We start from the raw sequence: 12,922 nt of genomic DNA, 5'->3' as shown, positions 1-12,922 counted from the left end.
TCAGTCAGCAGTGGGGGAAAATGCAACCTTGCAAAGGGCATGAGAAATTTGGTGCCTGCCTTGCAAAGAAAGAGCCAGTTGCTCGTGCTGGAAGATGCCTGCAGTCCTTCCCTCCAGCTGGGTTGAGTGCGCAGTGCAGCAGCAACAGGACTTCCCATTGCAGCCTGCAAGAAGCAGTCCACTGGGAAGTGGGAATTTGCAAATAACATAGCAGTAATGTTTCAAAGAGCTGTATTGCTCCAATTAGTCCTCACCAGGACCATGCTTTGCAGTACAGGAGGTGCTTTCCTGATCTGATCACCTACACTTCTCCTCCTGGTGAAAGGAGCAAGCTTTAATTACTGCCGTGTGTCTGCTTAATAAGTAGGAGAGCACAGGCACCATTGTGTAGGAGAGGCCATGCTTCTCTGCACATGGGCCATGCCAAAGGGATCTTGCTTCGCTAAGCTGCAGGTTGCCCATCTCCCCAAAGTGTGGTGATAACTCACATTGCAAGGAGCATCGTGGAAGGAGGAGAGCCTTTCCTTCAGCGCCAGGTCTCCCAGGCAACTTCTCTGTGAAGCAACAGAAGAAAAAACAGTGCCAAAGTGTAAGCCGAGAAACCGCCCAAATCTCTAATGACCAGGTACAGCCTAGGTCTGGCCTGGGATGGGAAATTTATATCATCTGTCAAAAAGAACTACACGCAACAAAAGCAAATTCAAGGGAACTCTGTTTTGCATCTTGCAGCTTCCTCTTTCACTGACTGCTATGACCTAATTTTTTGAGGTTGCCTGTGCTTCCTAGAGGGTGAAGTCTTGTTCCCAGCTCCACCACCCAGTCAGATCCCTGTGCACTCTTCTTTCCTATCAGTTGCACACCTTGTGATATTTATAGAGTGTCCTGCACACCGAGGTCTTGGTCCTCTTCAGACCCTTGAGCAAGAACATACTATGAGTTTTCTGCGCTGACTGACCCTCTGCATGGTGCTCACACCCTGAGCAAACTCGCGCAGAGCTAAGAGCAGCAAGCAGAGGATTATCCATCCCAAAAGCTTTCTGAAAGGCCCACAGACAAGGACCAGAGGAAGACGGAGGCCACATATGAATGACAGCACTCCAGACAGCCCATCTGCAATGCAGTGCAATCAAGGAGTGACTGTGTGGCAGCCTGAACTCTCTTGATGAGCTGGTGCAGAGCGCTGCGCGGGCAGTTTTCCCTTTAATGGAGGGCACTCCCTCGGAACAAGCATTTGGCACCAGATGAGTGAGGAATGAGATGGCTCTAATCCCGTAATTTAATTAGAGCTGTGTAGAGCTGCCTAACAAAAAGACCATTTCCTGAGCGGGCTTCAGCGCTGGGCATCTTGCTGCTCTCTCTGGGCTGGCAGCCTGGACCCTCTTGCTCCTGCTCTGCCAGCGAAAGGCAGTGCAGTGCTTTTCAACTCCTGCTCTGTCTTATTTTTCCTTCTCATGGGTTTTAGCCAAAGAAGCATGGGCTGGGACTCCCCCCGGCTCTACACCCTCATCTTTGGGAACAAAGGGCTACCTGGTGCTGTCTGGTGGGGAGGAGAAGGGCAGGAGCTCTGGTTTTATCCCACAGAGGCAGGAGGTAGCAGTGAAAACCTAAGCTCCAGGTCTCCTTCCATGTGGGGGAAGTTCCAGGTCTCCTTCCATTTTGCAACCAAGCAAAAATATTGACCAAGACAAGACAAGGATTCACTGAAGGAGTATGCTGCAGGTGGTCAGGTCCCATCCTGCACTGACAAAGGGGTCCTGGCACCCTGCTCTCACACCATCGCACGAGCAGGGGTTTTGCTCCAGGTTTTTAGGATCTCCCCAGTTGTGTGGGGAGCACTGAACAGCCCCCCTGATTATGAAATGGAGTAGCCCCCATATGCACTCCCAGATACACTGCAGGACACACTGGGATGGCGTGGGGTGGGCATCACTTTGGAGAACAATCAGGCCCTTTCCCACTTGGCATTGGTGCTCAGCTTCCCCTTTGTGGCCCATGCATGTCCATGATGGAGCAAAAGAAGCTGGGGTTGAGGGACCAGTAGCCTGAGGGTCCAGCCTGTAAGGGCAGGGATGCATAACCCCCTCCCTTCAAAGAGGAGAGCAGCCTGGGCTGATGCTTCATCTCTGTCTCAGGGAAAGCATGCAGGCTAAGCCTGGCATGAAATCTGAGTGGGATCCGCTTAGCATGAGGTTTTGGTCTGAGCCTTTCTGGCTTGACCCTGACCCAAGCATGCCTGGGCTATGGCTCCCAGCAGCCTCTCAGGGCTCAGCCAGCCACAGAGCTCCCCTGGTGCAAAAAATTCTTGCACAGCAGCAAAAGCCCAGGCTAGCCAACAGCAACATGCCTAATTAACACTAATTGGCTCCTCGCCACCTATCTCCCAGTCTCAAGCTTGCACCCGCCCCAGTAATTGCTGCCCCATTATGTTTTCCGGATGCTCCAAGGTGAAAGGGAGCTTTGTACAGGAGCCTCAGGCAAGCCTGGGCTGCAGCAAGCTGGCAAGCAGTTGCTCCTACACAAAGTCCTGACTTTGGGAGAAAGGCAGGGCTGGGGCATCCCGTTCTGCTCCTCAAACCCTCAGCAAGAACTCCCAACCCCAAGGGAGAAGGGAGACAAAGCAGTTCTGGCATCTCACTAAATGTCCTGGCCACTGTCCCTGGCCATACACTGCTGGGTGCTTTATACAGGAGAGACCTCATACAAATGCCCCCAGGAGGTGTCACTAGCCCAGTGATACCACCAGACTGGGAGAAGGGACTGCTGGGTGCAGTAAATGCAGGTGCAATGAACCATCCTGCTACCCTGGCAAGGAAAGAGCCTCCCAGAACATCAGTGATACAGCACTGCCCAGAGCTGTGCCTCTATGGTCCCGCTGCTGGAGGTCCCCTGCCTGCCCCAGCTGGTCATCACCCCAGCTCTGAGGAAGGTCCTCTGCAGGCACCTTCCTACAGCAGCTTCAGCAGAAGGAAATCCCCAGTGCTGGGGAATTTCCTACCTCTTCTTGTAAGCTGAAGGCTGCTGGAAAGCTGCACCAAGACCAAAGACCTCGTATTTTGTTGCTGGCCCGCCAACCTTTTTCTGAGCCTGTTGCATGAGAAGAGCAGCTGGGGCATAGCCTGGAGGGAGCATTTTTTGTGCCTCCTTAGGGAATCCCCCCCACAACACTGCCTGTCTCTGGTTAAACAGGGATTTCCCTGCTACAGAGCCCACCGTTTTGCTCACAAGCAGACCTGCAGCTGGGGGAGGAGTCAGAGCAGCTCCAGCGTTCAATGTCTTCAGAGGAGGCAGACAACAGGCAGGAACAGAAGCTGAAGGCCGGAGGGAGTTGGAAAAAGTTGGCTTTAAGAACTTCTCCCAGTCTGCAAACAGAAACAAGAATAAAGGTTCATAAAGCTGGTGCCAGCACTGCTCTCCTGGTTGCAAGGCACCGCACTCCTTTGGCTCAGGTGTGGTGATGCTCTGGCTGTACATGAACCATCCTGCCTCCTGCAACCCAGCCCTGCCCCAGCCTGTCCCCACCAGCCCAGGAAGGAGAAAATCAGCACCAGGCACAGCCAGCCAGCCTTTGCTACTCCCAGACAAAGCCTGGAAAAGAGTTACTGTCATGCCATCTCCCTAACTTGCTGGGTCCTCCTAAAGGACCATTATCATTTGTAGTGCACTTGTTACTGCCTTCCCCAAAGGACTGCCCTCCTTCTCTTTGAAAATATTTAGGCAAAGGCTGAAACATGGTGCTTCGTAACCCATGGAGAAGAAAATTGCCTGGATTTAGCTGAGGCTCTCAACCACGATGAATTCAGTGCCCTGATCTTGGAAACTAAGCAAGCCTGGCCTGCCCAGTACATCTGTAGGAAACCACTTCAATATGTTCACGACCCCACTGCTGGTACCCAAGGGACTCTTGGGTAAGAAGAGACTCTAACGACGGCCAGTTGTTCAAGCCAAACCCCGACCTCACTGAGCTGCTCTGCAAAGGACCAGGCAGGGTTCTTCCCACCAGTTTCCTTTTTTACAGAGAACTTGTGTGTGCAGTTACACCCAGCAGAAGCAGATCAGGAGGAAGTTCCCTGCTCCAAAATCCCCACATTCACCCTGCAAGCAAGTTTTGTTCCCATGAACATCTTCTCTCTGCTTCCTCCAGCACCACATGTGCTGCAGCATTTCTGGCTTTCCTAGAAGACCCACTCCACCGAAACCCACCTGCGAAGCCCTCCACCACTGCTGTATATCGCAGGTGTTGCCACACAACTGGCTGCCTTCAGCTGTAGCCTCTGCTACTCCCAGCTCCAACATAACACAGACAGACTTCGTTGCTCCTTCCTTTGAACTGAAAAGCAAGCTCTCTGCATACCCTAGCTAGGCTTGAGTTTGTCCACCTTCTCGCCAAGCCACGTGGCCCTAGGCTGTAATTACTCTCTGCATCCTTCTTCCTGCCATGAAGCAAGCAGCAGAAGTGAGGGGCACAGGACTTCCAGCTATTGCCTGTCCACAAACCCTGCATTCAGGTCCCTTCTTCACGCACACTCAGTGTGCCAGTTGGGCTGAGAAGCACTGGGCTACCAGTCTAATGGTGCTGGACTTGTCGCTCTTCTGGAGACGTCTTGACCCGGCATGTCCCTCTATGTACATTCTGCTCTCCAGAGATGTAATACGCTGTGAGGTGAGGAGACAGTTCAGAAGAGGTTACAGCACCAGCTGGGGACACAAGAAACTGAGATTTATTACCCTGCTCTGCTTCAGGCTTTGCATGAATCATGAGTGACTCAGTTGCTTTGAAATCAAGGGGAGCTGGGTCTCTAAACAGCATAAAAGGTTAAAGTGACTTTAGCACTTAGTGGACTTTGATGTTCACTTCTGAGTATTGGCCCCTGATGTTAACGGGGATGTAGCACTGCTGGGGTGGGCAGTGAGGTTCACTCCTGAAGGCCACAATCACTCCAGTAGCTGCAGCAGGCGTGAGATGGACCTGAGCTCACAGTCATTTCAGCATCCATGTCTGGGGAGGGCAATTGCTGTGATCAAGCCATGCCTTTTGAGCCTGCAGCACCTAATTGTAAGGGAAGCTGAGGAGAAAGGGGGAACTCCCCCCCACACACACCAGTAAAACAAGACATTTCTGAGCAATGATTGATTTACCACAACTGCATTTCCATCAAGTCTCCAAAAATTTTGGAACAGTTCCGCTCCTATGTCTTCTTACGTAGTTTCTGGAGGTAAATAACTGCTTTTTGGGAGGGATACAGCACTATCATCCTCCAGCAGGAAACCAAAATACTGGATTTATTCTTTCCTTTTCTGCTGGAGGGACAGTCTAGCAGTTTCCGGCAGCAATGAGGAGGTATTTACACCAACTCATGCACACATCTGCAAAGCCCTTCCAGTCCAATGTAGAAGCCAGACTCGCAGGCTGGCAGGGTTGCCTGCCAGGAAGGGAACTCACAAGCCTGTGAGACGCAGCAGGGGAATCGAAAAGATAAAATGAGAGATCAAAGGAGGGCAAGGAGGGAGAGAGGAAGAGTTGCAGCTATGGATGGACTAGCAAAATGTGAATGCTGTGGGGGAAAAATGGAGGCAGAGAAGAGAGTGCGTCAGTTCCAAATAAATCAGGTAGCGACACGGTAATTAGCCTGGCTTTCCCAGTGGAAAGGTGTTTACCTCAGGAGGATTTTTTTCTGGCATAAATCAGGAAGAGGGAAAAGCATTCATCCAGGTCCTGTGTCTACAGTCAGTGCTCCTAATCATCACTCCCAGCACGCAGTGACAAGCTGGGCCACTGGGGAGCGTGGGTGGGTGGGTGGTGGGGGTCCAGCTCTCTGACCTGCCACAGCTTTTCTGCAGGAAGCTTTATACCCCTCAATGGATGGAACAAGGGCAGTCTGCCAGCCCACCTCCTCAGATGCCAGGCAGAAAAACAACAATCCTGTTTTTACAAGAAACATCCAAAGGTTTCCAAGCTTGTCTGGAAGATTCTGGTGGGGTGTGCCTGGGGATATTATCACATTTGAGTTGTCAGTAGCATGGCCAACCGGATATCCATCTTCCTCCTCCACTGTGTCTGACCTCAGGATAGGCAGTGGCCACGTCTGCTCACTCAGGATGACTAAAGCAGATGGCCCAGGTTTTGATCTGGCTTTTCCCAGCCCAGGACTGCACCCACACCATGCTCCTTCTCCAAGGAAAGGGTCTAGGGGTTGGTTTTTGCCAGTATGTCTTACCCCAAATTAAGGGCAGTCACCACAGTGACACCCGTGTAAAAATTCACTCTGTTTTATACCATTACAACTTTCTGATATAGACAAATTGATGTTTTCATCTTGAGTGTAGCCCTCCCACCCTGGGAAGTTACACCATATTGCTTCACAAAGATACTGGGAAGATGAAACATTACATCAGCATCTCGTCTAATGTGGTAGAGAGGGACAGAGAGAGCCCTAAATTAAGGTGCCCAGCAGCAGCTCTTTCATTAGCAGGCACAAGGAAATAGGCACCTTGATTTTGACCGTTCCCGTTGTGCTAAAATGCCCTCCTTGAGCAGCTGAAAATGCTCTTTAATCGACAATGCTGACGCTGGGAAAGAGGACAGGTAATGTATCAGATCTGCAGGGAGAATTTGGAGAATTCAGCTCCTCCCCCACTGAATCTGCACTTCATAAAAATGACAGTCCTGGGCAAGTTACTTTAAGTTAGAAATGAACAAGCTTTGGCATAAAGAGAAGATAGTAAATAAAACCCTCTGTGTTTGTCCATTGACAAAGAAAACATCTAGCAAAAGCTTAGCATGATTGATGAAGCCACTGACCATAGACAGGAAGCATTAAGGAAAATAGCTACCAATATACACCCAACTTGAACACCAGCTTGGTCTGATGTGTTTACCACAGACCCAAACCCTTCTGGCTGTGTGACAGACCTTCAAAGCAAGACGGCGGTGGCTGCATTTCATACTGTGCATAAACTTGACACTTGGGAAGTGAAGCTTGTAAAAGATTGGGCTCAGTGGTGATTAGGCTGACCTGCTCTTCAGCTGGGATAAAACCATAAAGTCACTTCCTATGGGCTACTGGAGGGTCAGAAGATGGGAAAGGGTTCTGAGCACCAGGTTTTCTCAGCTTGCACTCCCATAAGCCATGTCTTAGTTCTGCCAAGCCAGCCAAGACTGGGGAGTGCTGCCCACGGCTGTTGAGTAACCTCCACTTACTACTTAGGGCTGGACTGGTCCCTCTGGGGAACTGGAGAGTGGTGGAGAGGATGACACTGCGCTAAAGCATTCCCTTTGCATGCACAGGGAGCAAAAGAGTCTGGGTATATGTGGTCTAGGCAGCATGTGCTGAATTCAGGCAGGTCAGGACCAGCCCATTAATAGCCAGCAAGCTCCTACTCAGTAGCGTCCTTCGAAAAAGGAAGTCAGGAGGAGCTTACGTCAGACTCGGCTTGAAGTGTCTACATGCATGACTGAAGGAAGAGGCTCCTGGCTTGTGACAGGAGGCCAAGTGACTCAGTTGTGGTGGGTGGGGGCAACAAGAGAGAAGGGGATGTGGTTAGGGAACAGGGCATGAGTCACCAAGGAAGCACATATGTTGATAACAGCTGGATAAATTCAAGGCAGAGACATAAGGTCTGCTAAGGAGAAAATCCAAGCTGTACTGGAAGCCAAAACCCGGAGACAGCAATCCCAAGGGCTAGTGCCACGGAGAGCTGTAAGTGCCTGGCACAGGCTTTTCCTGCTTTGCAGCTCAGCACGGGTTGCCAGATGAACATCTTACAACAGACAAGGTGTGACCATGGTGTCGGCCATGTTCTTCTGTCTCCGGTAGTGCATTTTCAGCAGTCATCTGAGGTTGGAGTCAGCCTTGTTCACAGAGCTCAGTCAAGTCCTCTCCATTATAGTCCTGCAACTTCATGTCACCAGGAGGAACAGACACTTCTCTCCCATCCCACAAGGCACAAGCCCTGCGTGCTCCTCTCTGAAGTCTCAGTTTCCTACAGGCACACTCTAGGGTGAGAGGCATGAGCACGACTGAGCCATGGGAGAGTACAGGTTGACTTGTAATCTGCTACTGTGTCTTCTCCCCCATCGCACTCTAAAGCTCAACTGAGATTGAAGTGGCTTCAAACAGTCTGGGATCCCACTGAAGAAAAGGATGACAAGGGAAGATTCGTTAGAGTCTATTGGTCAGTGCTGAAAGCCCCAGGAGAGAAGTGGTGTGGAGACCAGAGGAAATAATACACAGATGATTCACCCTTGACCCACCCACCCTAAGCTCATTATCTGGAAAGGCACATATGAACCATCTTCACCTGCTGTGAATGACACACAGGGTGCAAGCAATGGGCCCTCCCAAAGCACCGCATAGATCCTTGGGTGCATCAGAGCACAGATCTACAGTGACTGTTTTGCTCTGTCCATACTCCACTTGCAGCTTTGCTCACCCGCTACAGCACCTGCCACAACCATTTGACTTGGGACAGTGTCACCAGAAAGCACTGCCTGCCAGAGGATTTTTGCACTGTGGGAATCCAGAAATGAGCTATAGGTTTCAAAAACACCTACAGCATTGATCCTGCAGCTGCTGAGGAACCTCAGGTAGGGATATGGTCTGGTGTGTTCACTGAGGAGGCCAAGAAACCAGGACTGCAAATGTAATTACCAAGTCACTGGGACATCAAGGGCATTGCTTAACCCTCTGTGCTTTGTTGTGCCCACAAGACTGGGAGGTCACAGAGGAGCACATGCTGGGGGCAGGACTCTTTCTGTGTCCTTTGCAACACGTTAGTCACCACCGTGCAGAGCGGGGTACATACAGCCGGCAGCCAGCACTCAGCATGGGATGGTGCCTCCCCCTCCTAATCCTCGCTCTCCCAGAGATGCCGTCTAGCTGCCAGCTCCCCCTGCCCATGTCTAAAATCTCTGTGAAAACCTAACCCCCCCTTCCCTGGGAGCACGGTCAGCTTCAGCCTGCCCATTCAGTGTGATCTGCCTTCTTTTCCTGCCATCCCAGCAAATATTTAGAGGCATGGGCTCATCGCCTTGGCCAGTTTGAAACCCGAGAGGACTGCTGCTGACTAACAAGAAATGTGTCACACTCACAAGCCCTGCTTCTTTACATCCATCACCACTGTGGCACTTCCCCTTTGGCGGGGCGATGGGAGAGAAGCAGCAGCGACGTGGCACAGGCGAAGGGCAGAGCCAGCCTGGGTCATGGTGGGGGAAGAGGTACCTGCCTGGAAACAACAGCTTTATTCCTCTGTGACCTTGCGGTCTCATCCAGACCCTGGTGCTGCCCACAGCTCTGCCACATGCAGAAGGAGGGCAGCAGCTTATCGAAGGCTCAGGGCACTGCAGCGCGCGTGGGACGGGCTTGCTGTTGCTCACAGTGCCAAGGTCCTCATGGGAAGGGATGAGGCAGGTGGTGGGCAGGAAAGCAGATGGACACCATCTTTGGCACAGAAACTGGGGGAGACTGGTGAAATTCCTGACCACAGGGAAGCCACGAAAGAGCTGCCCAGCTGAGCCAGGGATGCACGGGGACACCGGTCAGCTTGTCTGGGGGGGGGGGTGTCACTTTACAATAAAATCCATTTTATTTCTGAATAATCAAGTCGTCCAGAGTGGAGCTGCTGAAGGAAAGCACCACTCATGCCAGCACATGCAGCAGGAGGAGAGGGCCCACATGCTCATCCCAAAACTGCCTACAAAAGCCACTGATGGCAGTTTGGAGGGAGTGGGAGCCTGAACTTGAGGAGACAGTTGCACAGAAAAGAAGCAGTGATGTTGTCTCCCCATGATCCCATGGCAAGGAGAAAAGTAGCCATAGCTAGGAGACGGACTTAAAAGCAAGCACGCTCAAGGGTGACCTCAGGAAACTTTGCTTTCCCCTAATGCCTGTGCCTTGGGGTGCAGTCTGACCTCATCTGTACAGCTGTGTCATCCCAAGCATAGAATCCAGACACTTCCATTGCCATGAGGTTTCTTTCTAGTCCTATGTCTCTGGATGCTAGGACCTGAAGGAATAAACATGAGATCTCACAAAACTCATGACCGGTTGACTGTACGAGCACTCTGTCCATCCTGGAGAGATTATATCACTATTTTCCATGCCTTGTCTTAACAGAGGAACAGAGCAATCAACATGTGGCTGGAAGCAGGGCCCTGTTTGTCACATATCTTGAAGGACAGTGATCACCCACTTGCTTCAGAAGAAGCTGCTAGTAAACATCTTCCTAAAATCTGCAACAGAGTAGGAGCTGGGTTTTGATGTACAAAGTTTCTCCTCTCCCTAACCCTCCCATAGCCATAGGAGTGAAAAGCTCCCAGCTCTGCCTGTTGCTATTGCCTGTGCGGGCATCACCTCTCATTCAGTCTCATGCAGAATGGGGTTTGGGAGAGCTGTTTCTCCCCTTGCACTGCTCAGGCACAGTCACCGTGCAGCCAGCCAGGGTCACTGCTCCAAGACACCTCACTTGTCCACTTGAGGCTATGATGCTCCCACCATCCATGGGCCACCCAAACCAACTACCTGCTTGGTGCATTCCTGAAACCTCAATTCAGTTTGGGCAAGGGAGGCTTAGTTACTCTGAAGAATAATCGCATTAAACGCTACACACCAAGGGTGAATTACTCTGTGTCAAGCCTGTATTTGCCAACGTGTGCTGAAAATGAATATTTGATTATGTTAACAACCCTGGTGGAAAAAAGAGATTTATGTTACCACTTTTGAACTGAATACAGTATTTGGTGCCTGCATGTTGCAGAAAATAGATCCTCCCTCCAACCGCTCAAAAGCAACAGGAACCACGATTCCACTTTGTGGGCCCTCAGCAAGGATTGGTTTAGTTTTACCAAGAAAAAGATCTTTTTTTATAGATTCATTAGCTAGTGCCTGCTCATAGGAGTTTCACAAACACATCAGGGATGCCTTTCCTTGCCAGTATTAACCTTGGTTGCTGCAGGTGAGGTATGGCGGGGGGGGGGCTAAACACAAAGAGCTCTGAAGATGTGCCAAAGAGTAATGCCGGTTAGGATGTCTTGTTCCAGGGCAGATCAGTCTCCCTGGAAAGCCAAGATGTGGTCTGTATGTTCTGCTAGGTCCAAAGAGCTCATTGCTTTGCTACATAAAGTCACCCACATTCAGCTTGGCATCGAGAGTAAGCCCTATGCCAGGGCACGTCCCAGGCCAGATTCAGGAAACTCTACGGGGCAGAGGGACTTGGGAAGCTGCAAGTACACCGTTCCCAAGCAGGCAGCCTGCTGAGAGTGCACTTCTTGCCCTGTTCCTATCCACTCTCTCCCAAAGACAGAGAGTACTGCTGCTGAGCAGCCCCAAGCCTAAAATTCCTACAGAGAGCAATTCAACTAGTGCGGGGATGGTGGGGCATTAGACCATGAAGGCGCTTACTTCTGGCACTGGGAGCATTCACATTAAGACTTACACAAGTTAATCACTCCACTATTACACTACTCCACAAAAGCCACGTAGGGTCATTTCCTTGCCTAGACAGCCTTAACGATGATCCTGTGTGGCAAGCTGGGAAGGCAGCTAACAGAGAGTTTACAGGTTTAGAGAGGCTGGAAATGAAGCCAGCTAAGATTGTTAGAGTAGATATACGTGCACGCAGACAAGTGCACACACGCAGGCATAGATGTCGCAGTGGTAAAGTGAAACCATCAGGATGCAGTCTTCTGTTTCTTGCCAGTCTTCAGTCTGCCTTAGGCATGCCTTTACACTAAGACAGTAGTTTTTCTGGGTGAGAATACCTGTACACAGGTACAGCGCTTTCATGGCATCATTGACATCCTCATTATGACGATGGGAAAGAGGCTGCTGAATTCTCAGCCCATGCCTGCTTCATACTCAGCCCATGTTCACCTGTCCTGTGGCACAGTGTCATATTGTACTGGCCTTTGCAAGGGGGACAGACGAGAGGCAGAACTCCACCCACATTCAGTTTTCGACTTCCACAAGCCCACTGTTTAGCATCCCCTTGTAGGACAGGCTTTCCACTGCCTGCTCCTCCACACCACTTCTGCTGGCAGTTTGCTCTTCCTGAGCTATAAGCAATGTGCTGGACAAGGTTTAATCAAAGCCTCATACAGAGACAACAATACTTCCCGCTCTGCTAAATACATCTCTTAGGATTGCACTAGCAGCATCCGCCTGTGCCTATAGTCGTCCTGCAATTAGTTACTACCCCACTTCCTCTTCATCTGGTAATTCACATGGATGAGAGTCTAGCGAATAGGAGAAGTTTTATTAATAGATCCAAAGACACTACCTGAGTTACGATATCTCACACTGCTTCTTCTAATAGTCCCCAAGGTCGCACCATCCTTCCTGTGTGACATTCAGGTGCTCTTCCACATTAGCAATGCTCTCAACTGTCTGATCTGCAGAAGTGATTCTCCATGTGTGCCCAGCTCATTAAGAAAGATATTAATGAAGACACGTTCCAAAATGAATCCCTGAGCAGGGCTGTTCACTTCTGAACAGATCCTGTTGACTCTCTTTCATCCCGTTTCCCACCCACTTGAAATTTCTGTAGTAATGCTCAGGCTTGCTCACTTCATTAGAAAGAAAAAATCACTTATCAATAAAAGGTGGTAAGTTACTTTGGCTTCATCTGTTTAAGCTTGCAATATCACTTAGATGTTCAGCTGAGCTGCTCACATGAGCAGTTGCTCAAAGCATTGTCATAGCTTACCTTCACTAAAATCAGTCCTTTCATCTAAGAAGTCCTGCCATTTGTTCAGAGGACCTGGGTCTCGAACAGGACATCCATCCGTGGCTTAGACTGTGGAGGTGGGCGGAAGCACCTCTGAATACATGGATGTGCAGGAGTCGGTGACGCTTCTACATTTAGGGAAGAAAATTCTACATTAAAGAGCTCTTTGCTTTTAAAAGATGAACATGCAGCTGGGTCTATA

The 12,922-nt window shown here is 50.4% G+C and overlaps 1 long non-coding RNA gene across 1 annotated transcript; it reads right to left on the bottom strand.

Moving 5' to 3' along the window:
- Positions 1-486: 486 nt before the first annotated feature.
- Positions 487-5,771, bottom strand: LOC138684996 (uncharacterized). The gene is made up of 3 exons (XR_011324215.1): positions 4,352-5,771; positions 3,231-3,359; positions 487-554 (listed from the first exon to the last, which is right to left on the bottom strand). It is a non-coding gene; the product is annotated as an uncharacterized lncRNA (long non-coding RNA).
- Positions 5,772-12,922: the final 7,151 nt, after the last annotated feature.

This window comes from Haliaeetus albicilla, chromosome 4 (genome assembly GCF_947461875.1).
Source record: "Haliaeetus albicilla chromosome 4, bHalAlb1.1, whole genome shotgun sequence".
In the NCBI taxonomy this organism is placed as follows: Eukaryota; Metazoa; Chordata; class Aves; order Accipitriformes; family Accipitridae; genus Haliaeetus; species Haliaeetus albicilla.
This window is presented reverse-complemented; position numbering and strand designations above follow the sequence as displayed.